General features: G+C 42.5%; 1 protein-coding gene across 21 annotated transcripts in view; it reads right to left on the bottom strand.

Moving 5' to 3' along the window:
• PTPRD (protein tyrosine phosphatase receptor type D) overlaps window positions 1-15340 on the bottom strand; it is a 368228-nt gene that overhangs the window by 265151 nt on the left and 87737 nt on the right. The window lies entirely within an intron of this gene.

The raw sequence follows: 15340 nt of genomic DNA, 5'->3' as shown, positions 1-15340 counted from the left end.
TTAGTCGCTGGATCAAGGAGGCCATTAAGGAAGCTTTTGTCTCCCAAACCTTAGATCCTCCCGAGTTTGTGAGAGCCCATTCTACTAGGGCGGTCTCCACCTCGGTTGCGGAAAGAAGCCTTCTCCCCTTAGAGGTGATCTGTAAGGCGGCCTCCTGGAGCTCTGAGTCAACCTTCATCTCCCATTATAGGATAGATGCTAGGATGGCAGAGTTTTCGGCTTTCGGGCAGACAGTTCTTACTTCTGCCAGGCATGAGGACCCTCCCTAGGGGTTTTATCTTGCTATCTCCCCATCTGTGCTGCTGGTAGGACGTAAGGGAATCGTTAATTTCTAACGATAATTTGTTTTCCCTTAGTCCTAACAGCAGCACACAAATATCCCTCCCTAACTTACATCATACTTGGGCTGGGGGGTGATCTCCTCCCTTTCAGGGAGCTGAAGATCGTTTATTGGTTCTTGGGCTCATTAAAATTCCGCCGGTCCTACCAGTCCACAGGGGCAGTTAACCCCATCTGTGCTGCTGTTAGGACTAAGGGAAAACAAATTATCGTTAGAAATTAACGATTCTCATCGAAATATGGACCAGAATAGGATATGTTTTATAATTTGTGGAACAGCCACACGGATCCGTAAAAAATATGGATGTGTGCATGGCACATACAGCTCAATATACATAGCCACATGAAGATTTTCGTCTAATTCAATGACAAGTGATTTTCACAATCAAAGAATGAGATGTCAGTTATAACATTTCAATAATTGAAAAAAATAAATCTGAGTGGTTATGGAGTTAATGCTCCACCAATTCAAGGCATCTGGTCTACAAATCTGACAACAATAATTCCAGATAGTTCATTTATATCAATTGTTTTCTTGTTAAAGTCACAAACAAGACTTAGAACATGTCTATCCCAGAGATTCTTGACTAGTGCTTTGTGTACATATACAATACTGTGCAAAAGTGTTAGGCAGATGCGTAGAATTACAATTTTACAATATTAGCGTGAAATGATATGTTTATTAGGGAAAACCATACAGTTGAAGGGACGTTCTAGTACCCTGTTGAGCCATCTTTAGCCATGATACAAGATGAGGTACAGTTAGGCATGAAGGCATACAGGTTCTATTTGGCATCATGCGGCACATTTGCACCCAGTTGCAGCTGGGCCTGTAGATCCTCATAGGTTGCCAAAGATAGTTTCCCAGCAGGTCCCAGTAGCAATTTATCAATTAGCGATAAATCTGGTGACCAGGAAGGCCAATGATGTGTGGGAAACTCTGGCTGTGTGTGGGAGAGCATTATCCTACATGTGGCTATGCGCTTAATATCACCAACTGTGTTATGAGATGGCTCCGCGGATCATCATCAAACCAGCAACTGGGGCAGCAACTGGGGCACTCCACAGCAAAGGCAAGATTGAACTGCTCAACAAGAGGCCTCAATACTTGAACCCAACTGTTCTCGGATCCCAAAGAGAACATGGATTTGTTGCTAAAGAGAAGATGGTTCTAGTCAGCAGTATTCCAGGTTTCTCGTTCTCGACATTACTGCAAACAAGGGCAGCAGTGTCTGGCTGTCAAGGGCAGAACGCAAAACATGGGCACTATGACACCAAATTTCCTTTGTATAGGCACTTGGAAATGGTCCGGGCGGAGACTGAGTTGTGTAATCAAGGTATCACCTGTGTCTGGAAGGTCAAAAACAAAACTGTGTGAGCTGCTTGTGCTTGTTAGCGGACCAAATGATCCTCTACACTGGTGGTCTGTCTGGGCTGTCCAGAGTCTGTTCATTATGTATACTTGCCCTCCCATAACCATAGCTCCCATCACCTTCTAACAGCTAGCTCAGAACAGCCTAGACTCTCAAAGTATATCAACTAGAAAATGTCCTTAAGTGCACTGTAGAGGAATGTCTAGCAGTCAACAATCTCTGACCAAGGTACATTACCCAAAAGTAGCCTCTGAGAGCTTTTTTTCAGGGTGGGGGAAAGCACTTTTAAGCAATTTTGTGGCAAGATCCAGTGTGCAGACCACACCTCATTTACATATCTGCGTTTTGCAGCAGTAATCCATAGTCCAACATTGTGTGCATATTTTTTATTTGTCAATGACTAATGTATATATATATATATATATATATATATATATATAAGAAAAATAAATAACTGGCAGCACCACCGACCAAAGGTAAAGCGGGTGCAATGTCTGGATATGGTAACTGGTGCTTACCCACTAATACAAAAATAGAAAAACGGACTGCACTCCCAAGGATCTTCAGTGAAAAAGGTTTATTCACCCATAGGTGGCACAAGCGACGTTTCGGCTCTCACATGAGCCTTTCTTGAGAAAGGCTCATGTGAGAGCCGAAACGTCGCTTGTGCCACCTATGGGTGAATAAACCTTTTTCACTGAAGATCCTTGGGAGTGCAGTCCGTTTTTCTATTTTTATATATATATATATATATATATATATATATTAGGGCTGCACGATAAATCTAAAAAATAATCGAATCGCGATAATCGCCAAATGCGATATGGCGATTTGGCCGACCCGAAAATGCCGTGATTATTAGTGATGAGCGGGAGGTGCCATATTCGATTTCGCGATATTTCGCGAATATTCGAATGAATATTCGTGTTATATTCGTCGAAATCGAATATTCGTAATTATTCTAATTATCGCGAATAATATACGAATATTTTTTTTTCGCGTATTGCGATTATTTATCTTGATAGTATAAGGCAACGTTCCTATGCTAATTGACTATGGCTAGGCTAATATGTGTATTTTACGAAATTTCGTGATTTGCTCTAACTTCGTCTCTTAGAATATTATGAATATTCTAAAAGACGAAGTTAGAGCAATATTACGAAATTTCGTAAAATACACATATAGATTGTAATTTAGCTTATATAGTGCTATAATCCCTTATTTTTTCCTCTAATTATTTTTGCCTCTTCTGAACTTAAGTTTTGTAAAATATGTACACTACTAAAAAATATTACTATAGCAGTATATTAGCTTAAATACAATCTATGTGTATTTTACAAATTTCGTAATATTGCTCTAACTTCGTCTTTTAGAATATTCGTAATATTCTAAAAGACGAAGTTAGAGCAATATTAAGAACATTTGCAAAAGCCGAAATTGCGATGCGAGTAATATAACACGAAATAATCGCATGAAGATTGCAATTTAGCACTGCTATATTCCATATTCTAGCCTAATATGGAATATAGCTGTGCTAACTTAGCACAGCTATATTCCATATTAGGCTAGAATATGGAATATGGAATATAGCAGTGCTAAATTGCAATCTTCATGCGATTATTTCGTGTTATATTACTCGCATCGCAATTTGCGAAATTTCGTAAAATACACATATAGATTAGATTGTAATTTAGCTAATATGGAATATAGCAGTAAGTTGAAAACGCCACTGACTGGAGCAGCCAGGAAGCCAGGAATCCAAAGGACAGGTAAGAACAACTTTAGAGAAGTGGGAAAGAAAAAAATATAATAATAAAAAAAAAAAACGAATATTCGAATTCGCGAATATATAGAACGATATTCTAAATATTCGCGAAATCTCAAAATTGCGATATTCGAGAAAAAAATTCGCAATTCGAATATTCGCGCTCAACACTAGCGATTATATATAAAGGGGCCCCGCACACATAACTGCCTTTTGCATGTAAAGTGTTTTACTAGTGTGGGTGAAACAATCTCTCTCCTAACAGGTCCGGCCTCTGTACTCACTATGAATGCAATGCACTGCAGCGAGCGGCAGCGAGGTGGCCAGCCGGCGCGTGACTGACGTCACTTAGTAACGCTCCTCCCACTTCAGGAAGCAGGAGCGTTACTAAGTGACGTCAGTCACGCGCCGGCCGGCCACCTCGCTGCCGCTCGCTGCAGTGCATTGCATTCATAGTGAGTACAGAGGCCGGACCTGTTAGGAGAGAGATTGTTTCACACACACTAGTAAAACACTTTACACGCAAAAGGCAGTTATGTGCCCAGTTTAGGACACATGAGGGGGACCAGCATAAGATGCTATATGTCTTAATCTGGCCCCCCTCATGGCCCTATGTGTCCTCCACACATCCCCTATAACAGTGCCATCCACAGGTTCCCCATAAGAGCGCCCTCCACAGATCCCCCATATAACAGCGCCCTCCACAGATCCCCCATATAACAGCGCACTCCACAGATCCCCCATATAACAGCGCACTCCACAGATCCCCCATATAACAGCGCACTCCACAGATTCCCCCATATAACAGCGTCCTCCACAGATCCCCCATATAACAGCGCTCTCCACAGATCCCCCATATAACAGCGTCCTCCACAGATCCCCCACATAACAGCGCCCTCCACAGATCCCCCATATAACAGCGCCCTCCACAGATCCCCCATATAACAGCGCACTCCACAGATCCCCCATATAACAGCGCACTCCACAGATTCCCCCATATAACAGCGTCCTCCACAGATCCCCCATATAACAGCGCTCTCCACAGATCCCCCATATAACAGCGTCCTCCACAGATCCCCCACATAACAGCGCCCTCCACAGATCCCCCATATAACAGCGCCCTCCACAGATCCCCCATATAACAGCGCACTCCACAGATCCCCCATATAACAGCGCACTCCACAGATCCCCCATATAACAGCGCCCTCCACAGATCCCCATATAACAGCGTCCTCCACAGATCCCCCATATAACAGCGTCCTCCACAGATCCCCCATATAACAGCATCCTCCACAGATCCCCCATATAACAGCGTCCTCCACAGATCCCCCATATAACAGCGTCCTCCACAGATCCCCCATATAACAGCGTCCTCCACAAATCCCCCATATAACAGCGTCCTCCACAGATCCCCCATATAACAGCACCCTCCACAGATCCCCCATATAACAGCACCCTCCACAGATCCCCCATATAACAGCGTCCTCCACAGATCCCCCATATAACAGCGTCCTCCACAGATCCCCCATATAACAGCACCCTCCACGGATCCCCCACAACACAGCGTCCTCCACAGATCCCCCATATAACAGCACCCTCCACAGATCCCCCACAACACAGCGTCCTCCGCAGATCCCCCATATAACAGCACCCTCCACAGATCCCCCATATAACAGCACCCTCCACAGATCCCCCATATAACAGCGTCCTCCACAGATCCCCCACAACACAGCGTCCTCCACAGATCCCCCACAACACAGCGTCCTCCACAGATCCCCCACAACACAGCGTCCTCCACAGATCCCCCACAACACAGCGTCCTCCACAGATCCCCCATATAACAGCACCCTCCACAGATCCCCCATATAACAGCACCCTCCACAGATCCCCCACAACACAGCGTCATCCACAGATCCCCCACAACACAGCGTCATCCACAGATCCCCCACAACACAGCGTCATCCACAGATCCCCCACAACTCAGCGTCATCCACAGATCCCCCATAACTATGTCATACCCAGCCGCGTCAGCGGCTCATATGGGAAAATCCAAGCAAATAGACCTCTAGCACAATTCCCTTAAAATATCGCATCGCATATCGTTATCGCAATTTTTAGGGCCCTAATCACAATCGCACAAAATTCCCATATCGTGCAGCCCTATATCGTGCAGCCCTATATATTTATATATATAAAATGGAAAAAGTGATGTCATTCAGCCTCAATAAAAAAAGAAACCTAATGCATCTATATTTACTGTAGAGAATTATACTGTAGCTCTCTAGCAATGGTAAGATATCATCACTTCAAGGAAGCCGAGCAGCTGTTACACACTGTCTAGGACTTTAATTGGAACCTGTCCTATTTTTTATGAACCTTCTTGATGATGCAAGCTGTCTAATATAAATAATAATATATCATGCAGCTACATGAAATACTCCTACCAAGGTTTAGGAGGGAGTATTTTCTTGAAGGAGATTAGACAATTAACCCACAACTGAAACAACTCCTTAAAAAGAGACTGTTTTCAGGATCTTGGAAGACTGCCATGGTGTGTTGCAGTGCCTCAATACTGTGAATACTGTTCTCACACCAAAAACAGTGAATATAGCTATGACAACCTGAAAAAAAATTCTCAGGCATTCAAAAATGCAGATGCATCTAACATATATTTCACACTAGCTGAAGGACCCGGCTTCGCTCGGGTATATTTAATCTATTTCAGTTAATGTTTGTGTGTGTCGTTAAAAGATATCAACACTATCCACTATAACAGTGACATCTACAGCACCCCGCCCCCAAAACAGTGACCTCCACAGCCCCCCACCCCTTAACACTGCCCCCCCCACAGTGCCCTGTCCCTTAAAATTGGACCTCCACAGCAGCCCACATCCTTAACTTTGACCTTTAGAGAAGCCTTCCCCTTCAACAGTGACTTTCATAGCATACCACCTTAACAGTGGCCTTTACTGGATCGGGGGCGTGTCCTTTTGAACAGCTCACTCTAAGACAGCAGCACTGTACTGTCCGAGTGTGATCTGCAGAGAGAAAGTCATCCTCCCTCCCACCCCTGCAGCTGACAGAAGTTGATTTTTACCTTCATTTTTTAAATCCCTGTCGGCTAAGAAGTGGAGGGGGCGTGACCTAACCAGATATGGGCGTGGCTTAGTGGGACCTAGAAGTTGATTTTTAACTTCATTTGGGAGGGGTATTGGCCTAACTGGATCAGGGGCGTGTCCTTTTGAACAGCTCACTCTAAGGGTCCATTCACACGTCTGTAGAATGGGTCCGTATCCGTTCTGCAATTATGTGGAACAGGTGCGGACCCATTCATTCTCTATGGGTCCGGAAGAGATGCGGACAGCATTTCCGGAGTGCGGCCCTGATCTTCCGGTCTGCAGCTCTGGAAAAAAAAAAAGTCCTATTCTTGATTGCAATTGCGGACAAGAATATGCATTTCTATGGGGGTGCCGGCTGGGTGTATTGCGGATCTGCAATTTGTGGATCCGCAATGCACTATGGACGTCTGAATGGAGCCTAAGTGAGTGTGAGCTGCAGGGAGAAAGTCACCCTCCCTCCCACCCCTGCAGCTGACAGAAGTTGATTTTTACCTTCATTTTTTCAATCCCCGTCGGCTCAGGAGTGGGAGGAGTGTGGCCTAACCGGATCAGGGGCATGGCTTAGAGGGCCTGGAGGTGGAGTTTTAAGTATTTTGAGGGTGGACACATTGTGGTCAAAAATAAAAATTCACTGAATAGCGGTATAAATTATCGGCTATCGGACTGAAAGTTCACAGATTATCGGTATCTGCCCTAAAAAAGTCAATATCGGTCGAACCCTAAACAGGAGTACAAACCAGACAAAGCGTCTGCACTTTTGACATCTGTTTTTTCAATGGAAGACTATGTAACCATTAAAACATCAATTTTTCTAGTAAAAATTGATAAATTTGATGGGGAAAAAAAACATGGTGTGAAAGAGGTCTAAGAAAAATCCATGTATGACCTTTATATGTGAGAAAAGGGCAAATGAACAAGGGTTGTCCCAAGTGGTGAAACCATTTAATTGCTGAGCACTGTATGTACTAAAAATGAAGACATAGGGCCAGATTTATCATGACTCTGACAAATCACTCCACTTTCACATATGGCTAAAGTCAGTTTTGGCCAAGTAAGATTTATGATCGGCCCTTTAAGACTGTAATAAATGTGGTTTGACGGTAGCAGTTTATCCGTCAGTAAGCAGCTTTACAAAAGTCGCACATCTTTACGAAAAAGTCGTACATTTTTATGAAAAAGTCGCATGTTCTATTAAAAAGTCTCATAAGATAAGCATGGTCCTCACTGGAGTGAAATTTGTGACTTTTTTGCGACTTTTTAGATAGTCCCAATAGTAAATCTGTCTAGAGATTCATTTACATAAGAAAACACGCCAACTTTCAGAAAACTGCCGAGCATAGTGCAGAGCAGAAAAAAGTCGCAAATTTGTGCGCAGTTTTAGCGTTTGGGACTTTTTTGGGGACTTTTTCACTCCATTATTCTGACCTGAGCTAATGATAAATCTGGCCCATAGCTTGCATGCCTCAAGTGTATTGAGACCTGCATAAACAAAACAATGGCAAAAACTATGAAAGGTAAAAAAATAAAAAATAAAAAATCTTTTAGACAACCATCCATAACTGCATGAAAGTTGACTTTTGGGGGGCGGGAAGGGTGACCCTATCAAAGAATAAGACAAGCATACCTAGTGTCATGAAGCGTAGACCCACTGTGTCACTGAACAGATTTTGTTTAGGGCAACTTCTAAGGGTATTATCTAAGTCGCCTCTTTGTCTTCACCCTTTAGCCCTTATAAAGGGATCTGAACTCTACTGCAACGAAACAGCTGACCCAGGCAGGTCAAGAGACACTGGCACATGGCACCAAAAGAGAAAGGTAGAATCACAGTCAAAGGATGAAATGAGGTCAGGGCAGGTAGATTTAATTTAATAAAGTTCTCAGTAGAAAGATCAAGGCAGAGGGCTTGGGATCAACAAGAAAGTCAAACAGAGGTCAGGTCAGGCAGCTGAGGGTCAAATCCAGTAAACAGACAGAAGTCAAGCATGGGAAATAAGAATGAAATATACAATAGCGCACATTTGCAGGGACCAGCAAGCTAGAATACCTATTGCTCAGGAAACCTCCCACAGGGGAAGGTGCCTTAAATACCCTAGGGAAAGTAGCCATAGACTGGACAAATTAGAGTGTACTTGCTCTACGGGCAGACAGAGGCACTGCAGACAAGAGGAGCAGGCCAAAGCCAGCGCAGAGGGAAATCAGCAGCACTATTCTAGCGGCCATGCCCTTCGGGAAGGAACAGGGAGACACTGATGGACATGGACTACCGTAGCAATGAACTGGGGGATGGGGTAAGTGTTTCAGGGAGAGTGCCTGCAGGGAGGGCACAAACCATCGGCATCACACACAGTATATGCTGGAACTAGAATCTGTCACAGGAAATCTTGTGTAGAAGGTGGTCTCCTCAAAGAGGTGTTTTTAAGACGGCTTTCATTGCATATTGCTATCATTAAGGCTACATTCAGACGAACATATTTAGTTTCCGTGTCCGTACCGTTTTTTTTGTGGATAGGATGTAGAACCATTAATTTCAATGGGTCAGCAAAAAATGCGGACAACACACTGTGTGCTGTCTGCATCTGTATGTCCGTTCCATCTAGAACATGTCCTATCCTTGTCCGTTTGGCGGACAAGGATAGGCACTATTACAATAGATCCGCAAAAAAATTGGATGCCATATGCCATACGGACCACAAAACACATATGGTCATGTGAATGTAGCCTAAATACAGTAGGTCAACAATGTATTTTCTTTGTCGTCGTCCCCCCCCCCCCCCCCCCAAAAAAAAGAAATTAAAAATACTATTAAATGGGCATGATTCAGACAGAATTAAAATCAACTAATTCCAAATCAGTTTCTAACAAAAACTGTACATGTAATGAAAAGCACAGTCCAAACACCACAAAGTGTGAAAAAAATATCAATATTGAGCGATTTGGCTTTACTGAGAAAACTGTTGACCTTTACGCAGTGCCATAATTATGTCTACCACCAACAACATGGTAGATGCCAAGTCCTAGTTACACAAGCTACAACTTGGAACACATTACTTAAACGGCACAATCAATTTATTTCACAGGTCTAACATAATGGACATATGCTTCTCTGGTAACAAACAAGCTCTGCTCACTTACCTTTCCCGGGAGTTAAAAGGCTATTGTGCCGACATAAGCATGCACACGGTATCAATCGAGAGTACAAGTAAAATGTCAAAGTGTTCCTTAAGGTAAAGGTTAAGATATCAATGTCCTAAATCTAGAGATAGTAGAGAACAGCATAAATAGCAGACTGTTCTGGAATCTACAGACTGTTTCCTCAGAGCGTGCTGCCACAAACATTCTGCTAAGGCCTCATGCACACAGCCGTTGTTTGGGTCTGCATCCGAGCCGCCGTCACTTCAATGGGGCCGCAAAAGATGCAGACAGCACTCTGTGTGCTGTCCGTATCCGTTGCTCTGTTCCGTGGCCCCGCCCAAAAAAAACAGAACATGTCCTATTCTTGTCCGTTTTGCGGACAAGAATAGGCATTTCTACAATGGGCCGCCCGTTCAGTTCTGCAAATTGCAGAAGGCACACGCCGTTTTGTGTGGATACGCAGTTTGCGGACCGCAAAAAACGGAACAGTCGTGTGCATGAGGCCTAATGGATATAAAGTCTATAGATGGAAATGACAAACCTGAGAAGACCTCTTCGATTTCGATGGGGAACAAGAACCCCAAAACAGAGCTGTCTGCAGAAGAGCCATGTAATGGGCCCGGCACTGAAGTACCGGGCAGCTACTGGCTATATAGAGACCGTTTTCTTCATTTTGGAGGACAGTTAATTAGCATTTTTCCCCATGGATCACTGCTGGTAAGACACGCTTCCCTTCACCACAGGAACACCAATACCCTCCAAGATCATAAGGTTACAACACTATCTGCTCTTCTGATTGATTCCCTATTCAGAATGGGTACCACAAGAAACACAAACCCATTCTTAGTAATACATGTTAGTAATGTCCTTGATTTGATGCATTCAAGTTTATAACAAAGGATCGTGATCATCATAATCATGTTACTGAGCCATTCATTATTATTATAGATGATGTTAATACCAGAGAAAGCCAGTGCTTTCCACTTTACCATGCCGTCCACAGGGGCTTCCAGTGGCCCAGTTGTCTATGCTCACACAGCCACTCAATGGGAAAGCTACTACTTATATATGACATAAGAATACCATTGGGGAGATGTATCAAAACTAGAGCAAATGAAAACTGGCTAAATTGCCCATAGCAACCGATCAGATTGATAATTTCATTTTCATTTTTCTATCAGCAACTAAACCAGTTTTTCTTTGCAGCAGTTTGATAAATCACCAGATTGTGTCAGCAAAAAACTGATCCGTCCCCATCGACTTACATTGTAAGTCAGGGCGGATCCGTTTGGCTCCACATCGTCAGGCGGACACCAAAACGCTGCAAGCTGCGTTTTAGTGTCCGCCTAAAAAAGGCAACGGAGACGAAATGCAGCCAAGTGATGTATTCTGAACGGATCCTTATCCATTCTGATCCATTTTGGACCGCTTGTGAGAGCCCTGAAGCGGATCTCACAAGCGGACCCAGAAACGCCAGTGTGAAAGTAGCCTTAGATGAAAGTATAGAGTTGTGAAATGAAATTATTTTCTTTTACTCTCAATTTCTGTAAATTATTTTGTGTATAGCATATATAATACCCGCTAGACGACTATACAGGTCCTTTTAAAAAAATTAGCATATTGTGATAAAGTTCATTATTTTCTGTAATGTACTGATAAACATTAGACTTTCATATATTTTAGATTCATTACACACCAACTGAAGTAGTTCAAGCCTTTTATTGTTTTAATATTGATGATTTTGGCATACAGCTCATGAAAACCCAAAATTCCTATCTCAAAAAATTAGCATATCATAAATAGGTTCTCTAAACGAGCTATTAACCTAATCATCTGAATCAACTAATTAACTCTAAACACCTGCAAAAGATTCCTGAGGCTTTTAAAAACTCCCAGCCTGGTTCATTACTCAAAACCGCAATCATGGGTAAGACTGCCGACCTGACTGCTCTCCAGAAGGCCATCATTGACACCCTCAAGCAAGAGGGTAAGACACAGAAAGACATTTCTGAATGAATAGGCTGTTCCCAGAGTGCTGTATCAAGGCACCTCAGTGGGAAGTCTGTGGGAAGGAAAAAGTGTGGCAGAAAACGCTGCACAACGAGAAGAGGTGACCGGACCCTGAGGAAAATTGTGGAGAAGGACCGATTCCAGACCTTGGGGGACCTGCGGAAGCAGTGGACTGAGTCTGGAGAAGAAACATCCAGAGCCACCGTGTACAGGCATGTGCAGGAAATGGGCTACAGGTGCCGCATTCCCCAGGTCAAGCCACTTTTGAACCAGAAACAGCGGCACTGGACTGTTGCTCAGTGGTCCAAAGTACTTTTTTCGGATGAAAGCAAATTTTGCATGTCATTCGGAAATCAAGGTGCCAGAGTCTGGAGGAAGACTGGGAAGAGGGAAATGCTAAAATGCCTGAAGTCCAGTGTCAAGTACCCACAGTCAGTGATGGTCTGGGGTGCCATGTCAGCTGCTGGTGTTGGTCCACTGTGTTTTATCAAGGGCAGGGTCAATGCAGCCAGCTATCAGGAGATTTTGGAGCACTTCATGCTTCTATCTGCTGAAAAGCTTTATGGAGATGAAGATTAAATTTTTCAGCACGACTTGGCACCTGCTCACAGTGCCAAAACCACTGGTAAATGGTTTACTGACCATGGTATTACTGTGCTCAATTGGCCTGCCAACTCTCCTGACCTGAACCCCATAGAGAATCTGTGGGATATTGGGAAGAGAAAGTTGAGAGACGCAAGACCCAACACTCTGGATGAGCTTAAGGCCGCTATCGAAGCATCCTGGGCCTCCATAACACCTCAGCAGTGCCACAGGCTGATTGCCTCCATGCCACGCCGCATTGAAGCAGTCATTTCTGCTAAAGGATTCCCGACCAAGTATTGAGTGCATAACTGAACATAATTATTTGAAGGTTGACTTTTTTTGTATTAAAAACACTTTTATTTTATTGGTCGGATGAAATATGCTAATTTTTTGAGATAGGAAATTTGGGTTTTCATGAGCTGTATGCCAAAATTATCAATATTAAAACAATAAAAGGCTTGAACTACTTCAGTTGGTGTGTAATGAATCTAAAATATATGAAAGTCTAATGTTTATCAGTACATTACAGAAAATAATGAACTTTATCACAATATGCTAATTTTTTGAGAAGGACCTGTAGATAGAAAGTGTAAAAAGCTGCAGGTTAGGATCACCATATGGCAATTTAATCTTTTGCCATTGAAGCCCTAATGAAACAGGGAGCACATACCCAGCAACTAGTCCATATGTCATTAAAAAAGGTGACAATTCTGAAAAATGGCTTGGCTTATATTGTTTACATTCTGCCCGCTCTACTGAGTCTATTAAACCTTGGCAGTTGTCATACAGACCCCATTGGTCAATCTTCTAACCTTTATCTTCTTCATTTGTTAACGTGAGCTCAGAAGAATCTCAATGTGAGTGGACTACTCTCAAGCAACTGCCATGGCAGCTGGACTGCACAAGGGAGCGGGGTGGAAAGTAAACCTGAGTGATTCTGTTTAGTCTTCGGCAGCGATCTGCAGCCGTTCCCCTGCAAGCCGATAACCACTGATACCACTACTGGCATATAAATGTCATCTCTATTATATAGCCATAATTAACCTGCTCAGGACACAGCCTATTCTCACAGGCCATAATTGTTTTACTTTTCCGTTCACATAGCCGTAAAAGGGCTTGTTTTTGGCAGGACCAGTTGCAATCCAGTTGCAATTTTTATTGGCACCATTTCATTACCGTGGCTTGTTTAGGAAAATGGAAAACAACATTTTTTTCTGGTAAAAAAATTAAATAAAAAAATGGCTCAAACGGATCCCAAATGTGCATAACTGATGCAAAGGATCCATTTTTATTTTTTTTACAGGATCCTGTTTTTTTTTTTTTTTTCTGTTGTTTTGACGGATCAGAAGAACAGAAAAATAATGATTATGTGAACTCTCCAGTACGATTACCGCACCACCAAAGAAATATTGTTTTTATTATGTTTACTACTTTTAAACACATAAAAATCTTTGAAAAAATGTTTTCTTTGCATCGCCATATTTCAAACACCCATTTTTTTTTATATATATATATTTTTGTCTACAAAATAGTTAGGGCTTTTCTTTTTTTTTGCAGGGCGAGCTTTAGCTTTTATTGGTACCATTGTGGGGCCCATACATCCCTTTGATCCTTTATTTATTTATTATTTTTATTTTTTTTGCAAGATGACCAAAAACAGCAAATCTCCCATTTTTATATTTTTTCCACGAAGGCATCATATAAAAAAGTTTCTATTTTAATAGTTCAGACATTTTTGGACATGGCAATATCAATGCTATTTCTTTTTTATTGTTTATTTTATTTCTATAAGTAAAATTGGGAAAGGGGAGTTATTAGCTTTTTTATATTATTTTTGTAGGCTTATTTATTTCCTTTATTTATGTATTTTACTGCAATTTTTTAGGGGACCTGAACATGCAATCCTTTGACTGTTCAACTGTTTACTATTGCAGTCTATGGGATTTTTGCAGGTTTTCCTATTAAGCCCTGCAACAGACAATGTTTAACAGGCATTTTGCTACCACAGGCCTGGAGGATTTCAAAAGGCCCTAGGCTGCCATAGCAATTAATCAGATCCCTGCGATTTCTGTCTGGTGTCTTCCGGGTGTCTGATGGGAGGACAAAGGGAGTCTTTCCCTGTGCTACTGCGATATCAGAAGAGTTAAATGACCAGGTGTCAGCTGTATCACACTGTTAACCCCTTTCTGATGCAGCGATTTTCCGTTTTTGGTTTTTGCTCCCTGCCTTCCCGGAGCCATAACTGTTCACATGTATTTTTCTGTTCACATAGCCGTATGAGGACTTGATTTTTCCAGAACAAATTATACTTTCTAATGGCAGCATTTAATATTGCGCAAAATGACATCAGAGTAAGGTTTGCATTAGGCACTACATAATCTTATATGTATATGTGTCTAATGGTTGGTCTGAGCATACGATGCTTTTATGTATGTGGAGCCATTAATAACCATTGTGGATATACTGAGGATGGTTAACATTTACTAGCAATGCCTACCATAACTCCATGTGCTGTGTGGCGTGTGTTTTTGGACACTGCTTTTTCTATGTGTTTTAGCCATGGACATTTAATAAAGATGACATTTATATTACTAGCAGTACTGGCGTTAGTCTTTTTAGTGCTATTTGTATTGGTGCTTTAAATTCTAAGGCACGTTGGGAGTTGTAGTTCCACAACAGCTGCCAATCCACTGGCGGCATGCTGTAAATACTGTTAGACTCACATGTGCAGTAACAGCACAGTTTCATATCGAACGAGTGTTGTATATGCGGTGTGCCTTTTGTCCGAGCCTCCTGGTAAGCTGAGCTGCATTGAGTTCTCTGCAGCTTGGCTTTGTAGTGGCGAGGGACAAGTGAAATACAATTGCTTAGTATGGGGCACACATTTCAGCAGTTAGCCCAGCAGAACCTTTGCAGAAGTCACATAAATAGTGGTTTTCAGAGGGTGGCCTAGAGCCAGTTCGAATCCCACAGCGTTTTTAGCATTCTGTCATAAAAAGGATGTTCAAAGGCCCTCA

Source organism: Bufo gargarizans, chromosome 1 (assembly GCF_014858855.1).
Source record: "Bufo gargarizans isolate SCDJY-AF-19 chromosome 1, ASM1485885v1, whole genome shotgun sequence".
NCBI lineage: Eukaryota > Metazoa > Chordata > Amphibia > Anura > Bufonidae > Bufo > Bufo gargarizans.
Note: the sequence above shows the minus strand (reverse complement) of the source record. Positions and strands in the feature narration are given on the sequence as shown.